We start from the raw sequence: 20,181 nt of genomic DNA on the forward strand, positions 1-20,181 counted from the left end.
TCTTAAAGTTGTATACAACTGGGAATCCCCTCAAAGGCTGAGAAAACGTTTTCCTTCAAACTGCTAATTACACTCCCTTCATATCTTTTAGCCTCAGTTTATGTCTGAACCCATAACGGTGATTGCAGAAAATGAGATAACGCCAACTTTGGAAAGTCATGAATGATGCAAATTTCTTGTAAAACTTTATGGAATTCATTAAATAAACAGAAGGCCAGGGGAATGTGCATAAGGCAGAGAAAAGGGAATAAAGTCACTGTGAACTCAGTTAATGACTCCTGAACGTAGATGTAGCTTTTTAAGTTGGTTGATCACAATGGGACTATAATATCAAAGCTTTATGTTGTGTGATTTTGCCTGTAGAGGCATTCTGCTCTGTCTCCTTTGGGTAAAATATGTGAGACAGTTGGCAAGTCTTTCAAGTCACTTTTGATTTTCAGAATCTATCATGTATTTAAAAGATAAATACAACTAAATAAAAATAGAACACATCTCTTAGATGACAAAGAATTGTCATTTCTTCCTCAGTCTTCAATGCAGAATTCTGGCATTAGCCTGTCCTTTTCCTTAATACACCATTCACACATACAAACACACATTGACACACATGCACAAAAATGCCCATACACACATTTACAAATGCACAATACATAAAACACACACATATACATATACATGTATATGTATATGTACACACACAGAAATAAGTACATGCAGATGCATGTGTGCACACAGACATATGCACAGACACACACCTCAACTTTCTAGCTTTTAGCATTACGTTTGGCTTATGCTTTTGACCCTTCTTTTCCTTTGTCTTTGTCCTTTATTTCAATAACAAGGTATTAAAATTCAAGGAGAAATACCTGAAACACTGTTATTTCTAGGGTGTATTAGTAGCTCTTGTCTTATCATGGTCTAAGGATTTTCAACTTACGTTCAGAATGATATTCACAAAGTTTTCACTTATAGTTTGGTGTTTATAAAGTCACAGGAGGTAATTAATTGTGACTTATTTGCAATTGGTGATTTTGGTGATGTGTGGACAAGTAGAAATATTATAAATATATTTAAGGTACATTATGATAAATATGATGCTTGGTAGGTTACATATATTAAGTACATTTTTGACTTATGCTTGATACATAATGGATTTAGTGCATGCATGTGCATATATGGTTTCTGCCTCTTTATCTCTTGATTGGTTTTGTCGATCATCTGTAGCTAGCATCTCAACGGCATGTGTCTTTTTAAAGACCTCTCCACGCTATCCATTCTGTTCTGAAGACATTAGCTTCTCTCAAGATGACAAGAGCATATATTCATAAGCATATACTTCTAGTCAAGTGTTTACTATTTCTTAAGTATCTTTGCTTTCCATACAGGAGTTTTGTTTTAGTTGTAAGAACGTCTGGTGGTATCTGTCTTTCTAATTGCTTAAAGGAAAACGTGTTTGCATCTCGTCACAGTTAAGGCTGCAATCTATCATAGCAGTGAAGTCATGGAAACAGGAGCTTGAAGCAGCTGGTAAGATCGTGAAACTATTTCCAGGAGAGATCAATGAATTCATGCAAGCATGAATTCATTGTCTTTTGCTATAGTGGGTTATAATCTGAAATTCTGAAACAAATACTCTTTTCCATTAAGTTCCTTTTGTGGGCATATTTGGTTGTAGCAACAGAAAGGAAACTAAGACAGAAATTGTCACCCAGAATTAGGGCTGTTGCTGTCATAAATCTGATCACGTGACTTTTTGAATGGTTTCTCAGGAGCAACATAGAAGAATTTAGAATTTTGTGATAGAAATGCCATTGAATTCTGAAAGTAGACCTTAATTGGTCTCTTTAATAGAAGCTTGGAAGACAGCAATACTGAGAGAAAAATGGACACTGGAGGCTCATATCATGAGGTTTCAAAGAGGAACATGGACTCTGTCAGGTTTTTGAAATTTGAGAATTTTCGTCATGAATCTGGTTTCATGTTTTTGCCTCCATTCAGAGAATATGTGTAAAATTAAATAAGATAAGATAATGTACTAATGTATTTGACACAGGAAAACCATGGACAAGCTTAAAGTTTCAGAAAGGGAAGGTGAAAACAATAAACCACATGCAGTTGTCAAAGATTTATCTCCTATGGTGTCCGTGATCACTCGAGTTCCCATGAATCCATATCAGTTGATTCTGTGGGGGATATTTTCTTGGTGTGTCCTCAACCCCTATGGTTCCTCCAATCCTCCTTCCCAGTCCTAGCAGAAATCCCCAAGCTCTAGCTAATGTTTGACTCTGGTACTCTGCATCTGCTCCCATTAATTGCTGCTGGATTAAGTCTCTCAGGTCTCTGATGATGATTGTGCTGGGATCTACATGCATGTTATTACTGAGCAGCATGGTGTTCCTGTGGAAACCTTAACAGTGAAAGCATAACCTGTACCTGACTCTTGCCTACTTGCAGGTCCCTTCTCCTTCTACTGTGTTGCCTTGTCCAACTTTGATGTCCAACCAGTAAGTGCCTATTCTTGTAAAGTGTTCTGCCGTGTTTGTTTGACCTCTCTGGAAGGCCTACTCTTCTCTGAGAGGAGTGGAGATTTGGGGAGATAAATAGCAGCAAGCTGGGAGCATGTAGCGGAGAGGAGTGGGGGAGGCTAGGGGGAGGAGAGGTTGAGGAAACTACTTTTAGGATGCAATAGATGAGAGGAGAATAAAATAAAATATTAAAAATCAAAAACAAAAGACAAAACAACAACCAAAACCAAACAATTAAGAGAAACCTGACACTTTACTCCAGTCTCTCCTGTTGCAAACACTATGTAGTGCTTTTTCATGGTCATAGCACAGAAACTGGGATAGAGCCCTCCAAGGTGGAGAAGTATACATCGCCCACTGGTTACAGAACTTTGTGATGTCATTCTTATGATACTGATTTTTAAAGCAGGGAGATGCACAATTGAGGGGCTCATGATGAGCACCTAAGGACCTGCACTGCATGGCAAGGTGGGGTTCCCCATGGAGGGGGCATGAAAAGCCACTCTGTGGAGCTAGGAATGGAAGCCTAAGTTTCCCGCTTGATATGAGAATATCGGATATGCCTGGCCTGTGGAATATCCACCAAATATAGGCAGGCAATGGAGTCAACTCAAGAACAAGGTTGTGTATGCTTCAGGTGTCAGAACACACAAGCCTTTGGAGCCCAGTCGATCCCACTCTAGGCTCTAGGTGCTGGCTACTAGCTGCAGAATTCTGGTGTTTTAATGATGGATTTTGGTTTTGCTCTGTAATGCCTGCTTCTTTTCGCTTTTAAAAATTATATATTTATTAATTCTTGGAGAATTTCTTACAATATTTTGATGATGATCCTCACTCTAATTCTTCCCAGATGGGACTCTCATGTACCCACATTTGCTGTGCTTTTTGAAAATTTCTTTTGTGGTTGTTATTGCTATTACTCCTCCAAGTCCATGTTTTGCTGCCCACACAATCTGGGCATGTTGGCATTCCTTACAGCCTGGTGAACATAACAGAGGCCATACCATGAAAGAAACCGGATTATTCTTGTAGGAGCCATCAAGTAAAAAGCTCATTAGCCAATAGTGGGCCTTGTGAATCTATGCATATACTGTGCCATGGTCCTGATTGACTTGATCTTCTGTATAACTTCACAGAAAACCCTAGAATCTATGAACACATGACTACAGTGGATCAATCGTGCTCTCAAAGCACCCTTTCTCTCCACTTTTCACCAGTCTTGTGTTCTCACAATGGATTCTGTCTGTCTTATCTTCCGTTATAGTCCCTAAGCACTTTGGTAGTGATGATAAAGATGTTCTGTTATGTTTGAGCACTCTGCTGACACGTTTTTTTCCTGTACACTGGCCAGGTGTGACTGTCTGCATTAACTTCAATCCCCAACATGAAGAAACATCTCTGATGAAGTCTGACTTACTTCATTAATCTGTGAGTGTAGGGCTGCAAATCGAGAGGTGAGTTTGACTGTGTGTCTGTCCATTTAGCAAAATAACAGTAGTAGGTTCCCCTCCCTAAAATGAGTCCTTGGCTAGAATTCCACTATAAAGCACACATTTAATCCCACAGAGCAGACCTTATATCTAATCAGAAAGTTTTTGGTTACTTCCATGACTTGCATGTGACTACTCCGGTCACGAGCGTGTGAGGCATACTGGGTATTATTGCTTTTTACAAATTCACAGCTGAATAAAATAGTCACTTTTTTTCCTCATTAGCCTACAGGGCATCTTCCAGTAATATAAAACCTGAAACAGGAAAAGAACAAACTCTTTGGTCAGCACAAGCTTTTCCAAACACTAGGACAAGTCTGTCGTTTCTTAAGCAACAACATCTTAACATTGGGAGAGTTGACAATTGTTTGGATTCCTTTGGAAGTCTCTAGGAAATGCTTGAACAATTAATTATTCCTGCTCATTATTCTCCTTTATGCTTCATATCACCTCCGTGAACAATACTTTTAGAACATCCTTACCATCCCTCAAATTTTCCAATGATATTTTTATATATCACAAATATAAAACTAAGGATATAATGGTAAGATCCATACATGAGTGCAAAAAAACAACATGTGTTTCTTGGTGTGAGTTACATCGCTTGGTGTAATGCTTTTCATTTCTACCAACTTTTCTGCATTGTTTATAGATAAATAAATTTTCACATAATGGTAAACCCAAAAAATTATGGTTTGACCCAGTCATTCATTGATGGGCATCTATATCCCTTTCATGTTGTAGATATTATGTATATATCAGAAGTAAACATGAAAGAAGTGTTTTCTTGGTAGAAAATAGTCTTCTGGATATATGTCCAGCAGTAGTATAGTTGGGCTGTGGAAAAGTTCTATTTTCTCATTTTGTGAGGATCACCCGTGATTTCCATAGTCTTTGCACCCATCTATATTTCCACTAGAAGTGCATTGTTCCTACACCAACGATAGCCAGCATTTATTGTCTATTGGCTTCTTAATCTTAGCCATACATAGTAAAGAAAGATAAAACATTGAGGTGGTTTTAATTTTCATTTTCCTACTGTATAGAGATTAGGAAAAGGTTTTAAAATGTTTCACAGCCATTTTTATTCTAAGAACTCTATATTCAGTTCCATAGCTTACTTTTCCATTTGATAAGTATATGAGCACATGCAGGTCTTGTGTTTTTTTGTTAGATTCCCCCCCCAAATTAGAGGGGCTTAATTTCTCTCATAGTTCCTCTAATACTATCTCTCCTCAATTTCATTTTTTTTGTCTCTGTTCAAAGACACTGAGGCAACCAAGTGATTCCAGTATGTGTGTGGCTATCTGCTTGAGCATGAGTAACATCTCAGGGGCTACGTCTTTGAGAAGAACTTATTCTTCCTCTCACAGAAGTCCTCAATTTGCAAGAGCTTCTCAAATAGTTATAGGATTCAGTAGCCATCAAATTTAGCAGTTCTCAAACATGTTGTTTGTGACCCTCTTAGGGATAGGACATGCTGCATATCAGATTTTTATATTACGATTCTTAATGACAGTCAAATTAGAGTTGTAAATCTGCCAGAACACGAAGAACTAGAGTTAAGAATTAGGTTGAGAATCACTGATGTAAGTCTACAGCACTGGAATTTAACTTGGCTTCATCTTGTGTGGGTTTTGCACACAGTCACTATTGCTGTGATTTTATAACTGCCTGCTTTCGTGTGCCTTGAAAACACTGTTTCTCTGTAGTGTTATCCTACCTTTAGCTCTCATTATCTCTCTAACATCCAGATGTTGATTGCTGTGCAATTGATTTCTCTGCATGCTGAGGCATAAAGTACCAAGTTTAATTATTTCTACTTGTAGATAGCTAGTTTCCATAATGGCATTTATTAAATATTAAATAGACTGTCTTGTCTACAATGTATGCTTTTTGGCCTCTTTTTCCAAAATCAAATCCTGTAAAGGATTACCTTAATTGCATTCGTTGGTAAAGAAGCAAATGCCTAGTGTGTTGGGCAACACTCTGCATTGTAGAGCCCTGCACCAGACCAGAAGGAGAAAGCATTGCCATGAGTGCAGTAATGCAGCAAGCCAGTGACGAAACAATGCAGTAATAATATAGCAGGGGATGCAGTAATTTCCTGTGTTGTATGCAGATGTTGTGTGACTACTTCTCCTGAGTTAGTGTTGCTATCAATTCAATTCTCTGCCATGAAAGACACATGAACTCCTGTCTCTTGAGTTATTTTGCCACGGTATTTTACATAGTAACAGAAAAGAAATGGTAACATGTGGGAGTCACACGTTACTGTGAAGATTTGGCCAAGTTCATGAACCATACCACACACAACCAGACCCACAAATGACACAGAAATGGCATCATGAAACCCTGGTCACAAAGATACAAATCTCTTAAGGGGGTTGACACCGAGTTTCTGAGGAACATGAGCTTTGCCAAGAAACACAACAAGAGAGGCCTGAAGAAGATGCAGGCCAACAATGCTAAGGCAATGAGTGCACGAGCAGAGGTCATCAAGGCCCTTGTGAAGCCTCAGGCCATCAAACACAGGATGAGAGAGGGCCCCAGCTGCAAATTCATACATCTGGCTTTTATCGCTCACCCCAAGCTTGGGAAGAGGATTGGACGCTTCATGGCCAACGGTCATAGGCTCTGCCAACAAAAGCCCAAGGTTTAAACCAAGGCAGAGGCCAAAGCTCCAGCTGAGGCCCAGGGTTCAGTTCCAGCTCAGTCTCCCAAAGGTGGCCAGGCCCCTATGAAAGCCCCATAGAAAAGGTTCCTGCCACTGTGAAGACAAATGGACTGCTGTGACACACCTATATACACAGTATTTGAAGATGACCAGTGTCATAGGCTGTTTTTACAAATAAACTTGAGACAACATCTACTTTAAAAAAAGAAATGATAACATGATTCTTCTTTTATAATTTAAGGAAAAAAGCATCACTATTTTTGTCTCACTGTAACAGTCAACTTTGACAAAAATGTTAACTTTAGTGTTTGTTAGCATAAAAGTTATTAGCTAACAGCTCCTAATTATATTTCAGAGTGAGGCTAAGTCCAAAAGTTAGTCCTTGTATTCATTTTCATGATAACAAAGTAATTTTATTACTTGGACTCTTCATATTCAATTCCTTGAAATTGCTTCCAAATGCTATGTAATGGTTTCATTTTATCTAAAAGTTTGTATAACAAGTTGGAAAGATACAGATTGAAGAAGTTCAATGTTTGTAAAGATTTATTATAAAATGGATACATAACTTTGAATTAAAATGTCTTTAATAAAATTAAAATTTTTCTGAATGGTGGTCTGCAACTTAGCAATCAGGAGAAGTACAATAGTGTTTGTTCTTATTCTATGTCAAGAAATTTGTTCTCTGGATTTTCATAGGAAATTGAAGCTTTGAAAGGTTGACTCTGTTCTTGAAGTTTATCTGGAACTCATCTGTGAGCTTCATGGTGTACACAGATAAGAAACTGACAATACATTTCAACAGGCTTAATTTTAAATTGAGGACTTTAAAAGAAAGAGTATAATTAAACTATTTAATTCCACTTATTTCAGAGAAAATTCAAGTTATATTCTTCTCCTGAAAGGTAATTAATTTCAAAATTAAAAATGTAATTACAGTTCAAATAAGTTCTTAAACATCCAAAGCCAGCTTTCTAAATATAGGGTTTTGTTTAAGGGAAGTTAAGTTAGGGATAACAAATGCTGGTAAATTTCTACTCCATAATGATATCTGATCCAAGCATTGACAGAGTTAAGATGAACTGTCTATGGTTATGAAGTAAGCTTGCTCATACAGGTCAACAGACATACTTTCTGAAAATAGTCATAAAATTATTTATTTTTCTACTACAACAAATTATCTCAAAATATCATAGATCTCATTTTATTAGCTATATTAGGTAATGGATACGTTTATAGAATGCTTTGTATAGTCTATAAACAATAGAGTGTCTGAAACAATAACTAAAAATAATCCTTATTTTCTTTTAAAACAGGGTTTCATTTAGCACAGGAGAGAAGTATATATATATATTATAAATCTTCTGATGCCAAGCTGGTTCAGTGCTTCATGTGTGCAAACCATCATCTGAGTTACAGACTCTGTGGACGTCTTTGTTATTAGAATAGAGCACTTAGACATTGAAGTCTATTTTAGCCATCGAGGTGTCTCCCAAGCTTCTTCCCCTTCATCTTGTTGTCACTTTAATCCCATGAATGGGTATGGAACACAAAGCAGATCTATCTACTGTCCCATTTAAAATATCTGTATGGTTAGGTTCTCATATAAACTCACTCCAAGTTGCTTAATCTTCAAATGTCTGAACATATACGTTCAAATGCACATGCATTTACCTAAATAAGTATGTGTAGATTTATTTTTTAAAAAAAATAAAGCCTTGTCTAATAAGGAAATATAGAACTGTAACTCCTAATACACACTCACTGTATTATTTTAATGCCATGCAAATGAAAGAATCCTGAAAACTAATTTTAAAGAGCTATTTACTTATTGTTTTTATGTAGCTGTGCCTGAGTTTACATATGTAAGCCATTGTCTTAATACAGTATATATATATATATATATATATATATATATATATATATATCCACTATTCAACCCTTTCATCTGTCTGTTTCTATGAGGGTACGCCCTCACTCACCCACCTACTCCCTCCCACCTTCCCTTACTGACTACACTGGGACATTAAGCATTGACAGGGAATTTTCAAATAACCTAGGCTATTGCCAAGACTACAAGTTGCTTTCTACAAACTGAGAGCAAAGAGATATTGCTCAAGACAAAAGCTACACATCACATACAACATGAGGATGTTGACTTGGTAACTACATAGAACATTCTCCCTTATCTTCTAGTACCTTTGCTACAGCAAGGTACTCTACATGCTACCAAAAGACAAACCTAAAAACCAATCCAGGCACACCCCTTTGATCTACAGCGGTGTTTGCAATATATATTAGGGCCATAGTGGCACAAAGCTTCTGTGAGTAAATAACGAATATCTAACCCTTGGCATAAAGGCCACATCACAAGATAGAACCCACACCTCAAACTGCATGGATGACGAAGAACCTGCAATTAAATAACCTAAGCACATAGGAGAAAAGCATGCTACTAGTCTAAAAACCACAAGAAAAATGAAAGGAAAACAAAAGCCAAACCAAGCAAACATCAACAAAAAGACTCCTGATGGCACTCAGCTCTACATTGAAATCAGTGTCTTGTTCTGTCTCCCTGAGAAGACTTCTTTCTGCAGCTGGCGGAAACAATGTGAAGAGATTGAGTCCTTAAAAGAGTCAGCCCTAAATATGATAAATACAATTATGACATTCAGTTTAATGTTTTTTCCACATGGAGAGGTGTAATGAGAGAAGAGTAGAAGAGAGGAAAGGCAGCCATGGGCATGTGGGGGGAAAGGAGGGGGATGAGGAGGGGAAGAACAAAGAAGAACAAAGAGCAAAAGAGCCAGTTTAATGTTTTTATGGGATTCCTGGGTCTCTGCTTCTTATACTTTCTCCTCTGCTCTTTTGCTTCACTTTGTTTGTCATTGTGTTAGAATGGCTCATCTTATTAGTTTTAAACTCTCAAAACATGAAAAGGAGTTGGAAATGCAGTTAGAGCTGTTTTCGTCCTGGTAATGTGTGTCCTTTATACCTGGCAATTAGGAATTCATTCAGGGTATTAATATGGCTACTTTTCTCTCCTCTTCAGTCCTGACTTTCTAGGTACAACCCCTACAGTTAATAGTCACAATTGATATGATTGCAAGGTGAAAATTACAGAAAATATTTGGATTACCAAATCCCCAGTGTGCTGCTAGGACCAAAAATATGATCATGTCAGAATGGTATGAAATAAAGTGTGTGTGTGTGTGTGCGTGTGTGTGTGTGTGTGTGTGTGTGTGTGTGTGTGTGTGTGTGTGTGTGTTTGGTTGAACATTTCTATAATCTTGAGCTCTAAGAACAGAACCAAGTCACTTGTGTATCATCAATCGTAAGACTACAGAAAATATGTTTGGGTGCTACCTTACACAGAGGTAGCTTCAAGACATTCTTAAAATCTCATTTTTTGCTTTAATTGTTACACGTTCTTAGCTGAAATCCATTTTATCCCTTGCCTTTTCAACCCAAGATTTAGCAATGATGTTTATTGCACAGCTATGTGTGGTTCTTGCATGGTTAATATCACCATTCAGTAGCTGCCCATCCTTTGCCCTATCTAACCAATATTTTTCTAGGAGGTGGAAAAGGAAGTGTTTCTCTCATCATGTAACTCAGTGCTGTTATCCACATCCCATTAAGTGGGAGCAATCAAGTATTGTCCAGACTGAGTGTTTCTGGCCTTTCATGACTTTACAATATGTTGTGATTTATAAGAAGAACAGCAACAAAAAAGAATTCTCACTGTAAATCCTGGATGTACTGAATAGTATTGAAGCTCAAAATTCAAAAGGAGACATCTGTGGCAAAGGATTATTCTAGATCTTCTGCCTACCTGACATTCTTTGTCTTCTATCACTTAGGCTGTACTATGTCCATGTTTGGTATAATTTGAAGTTATTACTTATGTTTTTAGCTCTGTTACTTTCCTGCTATTTGGTTCAGTTTGAACAACATTCTAGAGTAATAAGTAAAATAATCTGAATCTTTAATGAGAAGGTTTATCTTTCCAGATTAAGAGTCATAAATCTAAGCCAGTTTCCTTAGTTCAAATTTGCAACCTAGGCCAGGTTCTTCAACTGCATAATGGAGGGTAAAACCTTCCGTTTACTTCTTTACTTATGGGATTATCCTGAGGATGGTCTTGACCTTCTGATCCTCAGCTGCATAGCAAATTTTGCGAGGACTACAGACTACATGGCACTCTGGCTTTCAACCAACCAACTAATCATCAAATAAATAAATGAATAATAGAAATACTATAGTGACCTGAGGTATAATTAGTAAATGCCCCAGTGTGTATCCATAGATAAAATGTCTTGAAGCCCAACTATGTAGCACAAAATGAAAGCCATAAAACAAATATGACATATATTACATAGTTTGCATCATATAAATGACAATTTCTAAGCCCCAAGGACATGTACACCAAAAATTACACTCCATTTAAGTTTAAATTTCATCTTAATAAGTTTCCTTTGGAAATAAAAGCAGCAAGTTGTCCTACTAATAATGAGGCAATTGTAGTGAAAAATAGTAGGCCTTTAATAATACAACTACTGTTCAATATGTATAAATTGAATTTTATTGGTAAATTTTTAGGCTTATTCAATCATTAGGGGCCTACAATTTAATATCTGATACAGGATAAGTAAATTCATCTCCCTCAAAAGAGGGAATCTTTGTTTGATGGGGAAAGATTTATAAGTTATTTTATGAGTATCCACAACATTGTGGAATCTTAAATGTCCTTGCCTTTCGTTTTCCACAAGCAAGGAGTATATTTCAAGTAGAAGGAAATGAGAAAAAAATTCTCATATTAAAAAAAAAGGCCAGCTGAAAGTACTAAGAAGCAATTAAACACCTGTCTGAGTGAGTATAAAGTTTCTCCCAAAAGGATTACAAAGGAATAAGCAGAAGAGAGGAATCATAAGGAGAAAAATGTGATTATAGGAAGAATTCAAAGATACAATGGGAAATTCTAACTTTCAAAGATGGTGACTAGAAGAGAACAATATTCTGGATACCACTGGGGAGACAACTGTGTTCAAAGTCAGGGACAAGAGCTATATGCAAATGCTAGGTTTAAGTAGAATTCAGAAGGTTAGTTTTAGCATGGGGATACTAATGAGGAGAAAACAGCAATTTCAATCTTTTTTTCCAGGACAAAGTCCATTTTTAATAAAAATATTTCTCATTTCTGTTATTTAGGCATACGCAAAAGCTTGAAAGTATGTATTTGAATCCAAAGCGACAAATGAGAAACCAAGAGACAGAGTAAGTTTGTAAGATCCATGGGTTGGGATCATACTTGTCTTCGGTTTTAAGCTAGGTAGATTAATGAATAAACAAAATAATAAAATACTCATTGGTATAATTTAAAATTATTACTTTAAATTAAAGAAAATCAAGGCTGTGAGAGAGAAAGACATACTTCACAGAGACAGAAATAGAATCCTTAGGTTTGTAAGTCTTGACTATTCTGAATCCATCATCTGGGCTTCCTTTGTAGGGTTCAGTCTAGGATTCTGGGAACTATATTCCTCCTTGTACTCTTTTCTATGTGACCCTCAGAAAAATGGAAGGACAAGGATGGATATCCACAGCATATTTTTTGGCTCTTGACAAAACCTTAGTTAAAGCAAATATATGTTCATGGCACTCACAGGAGGCCACAGTACTGAAAGTAAAATGGGGCTTGTAACATGAGACCTTTGCACCAAGCAGTGCTCACAAACCCAACCGAAGTAGGTAGCAGTCAGTGTTCAGAACTCAGTATCTTAACATAATTAAAACTTGTTTCTACCTCTAATGTTCTTTAAAAAGCAATATTTTAGATTAAATCCACCCATAATCATATATTCTCCTAGTTTATGAACAAAATTATAAAGCATTCATTTATTCCCAAATATAATATCAGGGGAAGAAGAGTTGTTTCCTCTATTAACTCCGTTTGACACCTGGTTTGTCCAGATTATCCTTAACATTCTATGAAATTAACTAATCGAGCCACATCAACACGAGTTAATAAGAACACTAGAAATAAAGTGAGTTAAGAAATATTTTGAAATAATCAGAAATTGAGAATATAATCACAATTTTATAAGGAAAGTTACAAGGAAGTCAAAACCATTCTTACCTAAAATCATCCATCATCAGCTTCATGTTCTCATCTTCACAGTTTGTTTCAATTTATGAGTATGATCTTAGTTCAGGTACAATAATTCTGCAGCCTCAAAGAGAAGCCAGGAAATATTTAAACACAAAACTGAGTAGAGTGATATTTTAATGGCTCTCAAATACAACTACTTGCCATAAAACATTGATGAATCATAAAGTGATAAAACTGTACTTAGGAATTTAATGACTATGAATCATGGGTTGATACCCTAAGATGACAGAGAACTGTCATAGATTTTAGACGTTTTGGTAAGAGGGAATTAAATCTCTGTCGTTGACAATGGTCTTGCACATAACCGATCGCCATACAGTAGATTTGTCTAGTGAAAAACTAAAAGTAAAGTCTTCTAAAAGCAAACAGCATGTCACAGAGATTTTAAAGTGTGAAGGGTGAAATACCTTGGGCAAAAGTCTTTTGTTTGTTTGTTTCCTTTTTGGTAGATACAACTCATACCTTGTTCAGAAGTCATTATTTCCTTGTCTATTACCATAAGATGAAGGAGAAGCAGAGGAAGCAGGAGGAGGAAGAAGATGTTTATAAAAGAAGATATTCTTGGGAACCTCCTTGGTTCTTGTAAAAAAATAATTCATAGGAGGACAAAGATGATGTTTACAAAATAGAAAGATATGGCTCAGTTTCACAAACCAAAGTAATTGAAAAATCAGAGTAAAAGTTTTATCTTTTGAAAAACTAATAAAATTGATATTGATAAACCAAATAACCAGGTCATTGAGACAGGGAAAATTGGAGAAATGAACACTGATTGATAGAGGATTATATGATTATCTATAAGAATTCTTTGTTTTGACAGTCTGTCTTCTCCAACACTTACGATAAAATTCAGTTGTCATCATAGCAGTATTAAGAAATGGGGCTGTTAAAGTACATTTAATACACAGGGCACTTTCCATGTTTGGCGTTGGTATTATAAAAGGTTAAGCTGGGGGCTGGGGATTTAGCTCAGTGGTAGAGCGCTTGCCTAGGAAGCGCAAGGCCCTGGGTTCGGTCCCCAGCTCCGGAAAAAAAAGAACCAAATAAATAAATAAATAAATAAAAGGTTAAGCTTAGCCTCTTATGTTATCTCTAAATTTTACCATTTTTGCAAATGCTAATGCTCTGATAGCAAGAAGAGCATTAGTAATTGTGAAAACACAGTATTGTATTTCTTAATATCAATAATGAAAACCAACTATGGTTATACTTAGTATAAATTACCCAGCACCTGGAATATAATAAATGAAAATAATTTAAAAATTGTTAAGATAATATTAACTTAAAAACTGAACTAGTAATAAATATACTCAAGTGAGTTGGAAGGCTATATACTGATCATTACTAAATGGATTATAAAAAAGATGTCATTGGTGAAGAACACCATTTTCAGAGACTGAAGAAACTATTTCTAACACACCAAATTAGTGTGTAAATTCAAGACAAACCAGATCCAAATGTCAGTTAATTATTTTGTAGACATTGTCAAACTAACTCAAGAATTAACATAAATGGCACAATTATAAAGATACCCTGAAATATATAAAGAATAAAATACTGTACAGTTCATGTAACTCTAATCTAAATAAAATTAATTTAATTATATAGTATCATATTGATAAAATAATCACTGAGATATTAAACAGTTGAGTTACAATAAAGTATAGGAACAGACAAAAAATCATAAAATTAGAAAAAGAAACAGGTGTTAACATATTTTTAATTTCACCAAATAGGCTATTTAGCTTTGGTACGGAATATACTCAACCTTAGCAGAATCTATGGTCCTAGAGAAAACCTGTGCATGCTATGACAAAACTTTGTAACTTTCTAAGTAATTGCTATAGTATGTCCGTAGCACACTAAATTCCTTCTTCTCATCTAACTCCCTAGTTCTTGTAGTTCTCTATTCTTTCTTCTACAATGATTCCTAAGCCTTGAGAGGAAATGTAATGATATAGATGTCCCATTTATAACTGAGCACTCTCCAGCGTCTATTTTCTCCACCATGATTAGGTGTGTATTTCCTTGTTAATGTCTGTCATAAATAGAATACATAATTGTATAAACAATTGAATATATACAAAATGAAATCAAGAAACTGTAAAATTGCAAATATAACTTATTTGAGTTACAAAATTTTGAGTATGGTGAGTTCAGCTCAATTTTTATTTTAGGAAATAGAGTTTAGTCAGTCTGACAAGACTTTCTATGATTCACTATGTATTGTGGGTTTTTTTGACTATGTATTTTAGTCCTTTGCTAAAGGAATTTCTCTGTAGGAGTGGCCTATTTTTACATGGCATGAGTAAACTATCAGCACTCAGGAAGTTGAGTCAGAGGATCATGATCAATAGTGGTTATATACCAGGAGATATGTCGTAAACAAAAAAGGAAATAAATGAGGAATTTAAAGGCTCTAAATTTAGTACTTTGGCTCAGGAATACTGACTGAATGGCAAAAGCTTCCTATATACAAAGATAAAAATGCAGTAGTACCATATTGATGATTATATGGACTAGATAAGAAACTATTACATAAAAGTGAGCAAATTTATGTGTGTAGAGAAAGGACAGAGCTTTTAGGCTACACAAGGCTAAGAACGAATCACATATATGAGAGAGACAGAGAAAGCGGCAAAGAGAGAAAGACAAAGAGAAAGATATATGCAAAGAAAGAGGGAGGATGGGGAAACGGAGAAAGGGGATTGGAGAAAAAGAGAAAGGAGGGAGGGAGGTACAGAGGGAACAAGAGAAGGAAGAGGGAGGGAAAGAGATTTTCTATGTATTTACAGAGAAGTGATGCATTGCAAGTAGAAGAACGCTAAGCGGGAAGAAACGAAGCCACAGAATAGACCTGTTCTCCACAAATCAGATACAATTCATGTAAATCTAGATTCTTTGACTCCACCTCTTTCAGATAGTCTCTAAGACCAAGTCCATTGTCATAGGAAATGTTGGTTATGTTTCTGTCTAGCACTCCTCAGTACGGTAATATCCAGATGTCATGTATTTTTAAGAATTGCCATATCATTAAGGGTAAAGCAGTAAATTTGAACTAGGTTTACCTGATTATGGTGAGTGGGAATAAAAACCAGGCACAGTAACTCCCTCATCCAAATCTCAAGGGGAAGAGAGCTGAACTCCCAGAAATGTGAACAATCCTGAGAGCCCAAGAGAGACCACCACTCTGCTTACATTCCTTTCCCAAGAGGAATGAGCATAATGGCCTCTGGATAGAGGAATAGAGGGAGCAGTCAGCAGCAGGAACACGCTGGTTTCTCCATGCACCTGGAACTTAACACAACGTATCCCCCCAGCTCCCTGAACCCAAAGCCTATGGGAGAGAGAGATGGACCTCAAAAGTGCAGACAAACCTGAGAACACAGAGGAGACAACTACTTTCTGCCCACATTCCTGACCCAATGGAGAAATCCCCTAGTGTTCTCTGTGCCCTTTCGGCACATAGACTTAGGAGGAGTCAGGGGCAGTCCAGTTTCTGCCTGTGTCAACAGCTGAAAGCCAGTCATGGGAGCACCTATACACTTGAGAGCAGAGGTAAGACCAACTCTTCTGCTACAAGCAACCCACTTGGAGGCTTCAGGTCATACAAACCCAGGAAGAGCTCTCTGTTCCCACATCAGGCTAAAAGAAAACTGGTACACAGGAGTGCTGACATTCAGGCCTATAGGAGGATCAAGACACTGTAGGAGACAGCGACAAGCAAACAACAGAGACAGTCTGAGAGCATGAGGCAAATACAGGAATCTAAGCAAAAGAAACCAAAACTACTTGGCATCATCAGAGCCCAGTTCTCCCACCAAAGCAAATACTGGATATTCAAACACACTCTAAAAGCAACATTTGGATTTAAAATCACATCTTATAATGATGAGAGAGGACTTTAAGAAGGATAGAAATAACTCCTTTAAAGAAATACAGGACAACACAAGTAAAAAAGTAGAAGCCCTTAAAGAGGAAACGTGAAAATCCCTTAAAGAATTACAGGAAAACACATCCAAACAGATGAAGGATCTGTACAAAATCATCCATGATTTAAAAATAGAAATAGAAACAATAAAGAAAGCATAAAGGGAGACAACACTGGAGATAGAAAACCTAAGAGATCAGGAGTCATGGATGCAAGCATCAACAACAGAATACAAGAAATAGAAGAGAGAATCTCAGGGGCAGAAGATATCCCAGAAAACATCGACACAACTGTCAAAGATAATGTAAAACAAAAAAAGCTCCTAATCAAAAACATCCAGGAATTCCAGGACACAATGAGATGATCAAACCAAGGATAATAAGTATAGAAGTGAGTGAAGACTCCCAACTTAAAGGGACAGTAAATATCTTCAACAAAATTATAGAAAAAAATCCCTTAAGCAAAAGAAAGAGATGCCCATAAACATACAGGAAGCCTACAGGAGTCCAAATAAATTTAACTGGAAAGGAAATTCCTTTTGTGGCATATTGGTCAAAACCCAAAATTGGCAAAACAAAGAAAGAATATAAAAAGCAGTAAGGAAAAAAAGTCAAGTAACATATTAAGGTAGACCTATCAGAATTACACCAGACTTCTCACCAGAACTATGAAAGCAAGAAGATCCTGGGCAGATGTCATATGGACACTAAGGGAACACAAGTACCAGCCTAGGCTACAACATGCAGCAAAACTTTCAATTAACATAGATGACAAAACCAAATTTACTTAATATTTTTGTACAAATCCAGCCAAACAAAGGATAATAGATAGAAAACTCCAACACAAGGAGGGAAACTACACCCTACAAAAGAGAAAGTAATCCCCTTACAATGAAAAATAAAGAGACACACAAACATAATTCCACATCTAAATGCCAAAATATCAGGAAACAACAATCATTATCATGTAACATCTCTTGACATCAATGACTCAATTCTCCAAGGAGAAGACATAGACTAATAGGTTGGATATTAAAGAGGACCCAGAATTTTGCTGCCTACAGGAAACACACCTCAGAGACAAAGACAGACACTACCTCAGAGTAAAAGGCTAGAAAACAACTTTCCAAACAAATGGCCCCAAAAAACAAGCTGGAGTTGCCATTCTAATAAAATTCAAATAAAACCAATTTTCAACCAAAAGTTATCAAAAAAGATAAGGAAGGACACTTCATATTCATCAAAGGAAAAATCCAGCAAGATGAACTCTCAATACTAAATATCTATGCTCCAAATGCAAGGGCACCTACATTCATAAAAGAAAACTTACTAAAGCTCAAAGCACACATTGCACCTCACACAATAATAGTGGGAGATTTCAACACCCCACTCTCATCAATGGACAGATCATGGAAACAGAAATTAACACAAACATAGAGAAACTAACAGAAGTTATGAGCCAAATGGACTTAACAGATATTTATAGAACATTTCACTCTAAAACAATAGAATATACCTTCTTTTCAGCACCTCATGGCACTTACTCCAAAACTGACCATATAATCAGTCACAAAACAGGCCGCAACAAACACAAGAAGATTGCAATAATCCCATGCATCCCATCAGATCAGGACAGACTAAGGCTGGTCTTCAATAACAACAAAACAAACAGACACATGGAAGTTGAACAAATGTTCTACTCAATGATAACTTGGTCAAGGAAGAAATAAAGAAAGAAATTAAAGACTTTTAAATTTTTAATGAAAATGACGACACAACATACCCAAACTCAGGGGACACAATGTAAGCAATGCTAAAATTAATACTCATAGCTCTGAGTGCCTGCCTCCAAAAAGAAACTGGTAAGATCATAAACTAGCAGTTTGATAGCACACCTAAAGCACTAGAAGAAAATATACCCAAGCTAGTAGAATGAAGGAAATAAACTGAGAACTGAAATCAACCAAAGAGAAACAAAAGCACTAAACAAAAAAATCAACAAAACCTGGAGTAGGTCTTTGAGAAAATTATTAAGATAGATAAACCCTTAGTCAGACTAACCAGATGGCACAGAATGTGTATCTAAATTAACAAATCAGAAATGAAAATGGAGACATAACAACAGAATTGTGTAAATTCAAAAAATCATCAGATCCTACTACAAAAGACTGTATTCAAGAAAACTGAAAAATCTGGAGGAAATGGATAATATTCCAGACAAATTCCAAGTACCAAAGTTAAATCAGGATCAGATAAAACATCTAAACAATCCCACAACTCCTAAATAAATAGAAGCCATTATTAAAAATCTCCCAACCAAAAAGAGTTCAGGACCAAACGGGTTTAGTGAGGAATTCTATCAGACCTTCATAGAAGTCCTGACACCAATACTGTCCAAAGTATTGCACATAATAGAAACAGATGGAGCACTACACAATTCCTTCTAAGAAGCCATAATTACACTTATACCTAAATCATGCAAAGATCCCCCCAAAAAGAGAACTTAATATCAATTTCCCTTATGAATATCAATGCAAAAATACTCAATAAAATTGTCGGAAACCAAGGCCAAGAATACATGAAAACGATCATCCAGCTTCTTCCCAGGGATGCAGGGATGGTTCAATATATGGAAATCCATCAACATAATCCATTGTATAAACAGACTCAAAGGAAAAAACAATTATCATTTCATTAGATGTTGAGAAAGGATTTGACAAAATTCAACACTCCTTCATGTCAAAAGCCTGGAAAGATCAGGGATTCAAGGTTCATATGTGAACATAGTAAAAGCCATACACAGCAAACCAGTAGCCAACATTAAACTAAATGTAGAGAAACTTGAAGCAATCCCACTGACATCAGGGACTAAACAAAGTTGCATAATCTTCCTACTTATTCAATATATTACTCAAAGTGGTAGCCAGAGCGATCAGACAGCAAAAGGAGGTCAAATGGATACAAATTGGAAAGGAAGAAATCAAAATATTACTATTTGCAGGTGATATGATATTATTCAAAAGTGACCCCAAATGTTCCATCAAAGAACTACTAAGCCTGACAAACAACTTCAGCAATGTGACAGGGTATAAAATTAACTCAAACAAATCAGTTGCCTTTCTCTACTCAAGGATAAAGAGGCAGAGAAAGAAATTAGGAAAATGACAACCTTCACAAAAATCACAAATAACAGTGTGATTCTAACCAAGCAATTCAAAGATCTGTATGACAAAAACTTCAAGTCTGTGAAGAAAGAAATTGCAGAAGATCTCAGAAGATGTAAAGACCTCACGTGCTCATGGATAGGCAGGACTAATATAGTAAAAAGGCAATTTTGCCAAAAGCAATCTACAGATTCATGCAGCTCCCACCAAAATTCCAACTCAA

The 20,181-nt window shown here is 36.3% G+C and overlaps 1 pseudogene; it reads left to right on the top strand.

Moving 5' to 3' along the window:
- Positions 1–6,362: 6,362 nt before the first annotated feature.
- On the top strand, positions 6,363–6,677 carry LOC148006843 (large ribosomal subunit protein eL29 pseudogene; annotated as a pseudogene).
- The last annotated feature ends 13,504 nt before the right edge of the window (positions 6,678–20,181 follow it).

This window comes from Rattus norvegicus, chromosome 1 (genome assembly GCF_021556685.1).
Source record: "Rattus norvegicus strain SHRSP/BbbUtx chromosome 1, alternate assembly SHRSP_T2T, whole genome shotgun sequence".
Lineage (NCBI taxonomy): Eukaryota > Metazoa > Chordata > Mammalia > Rodentia > Muridae > Rattus > Rattus norvegicus.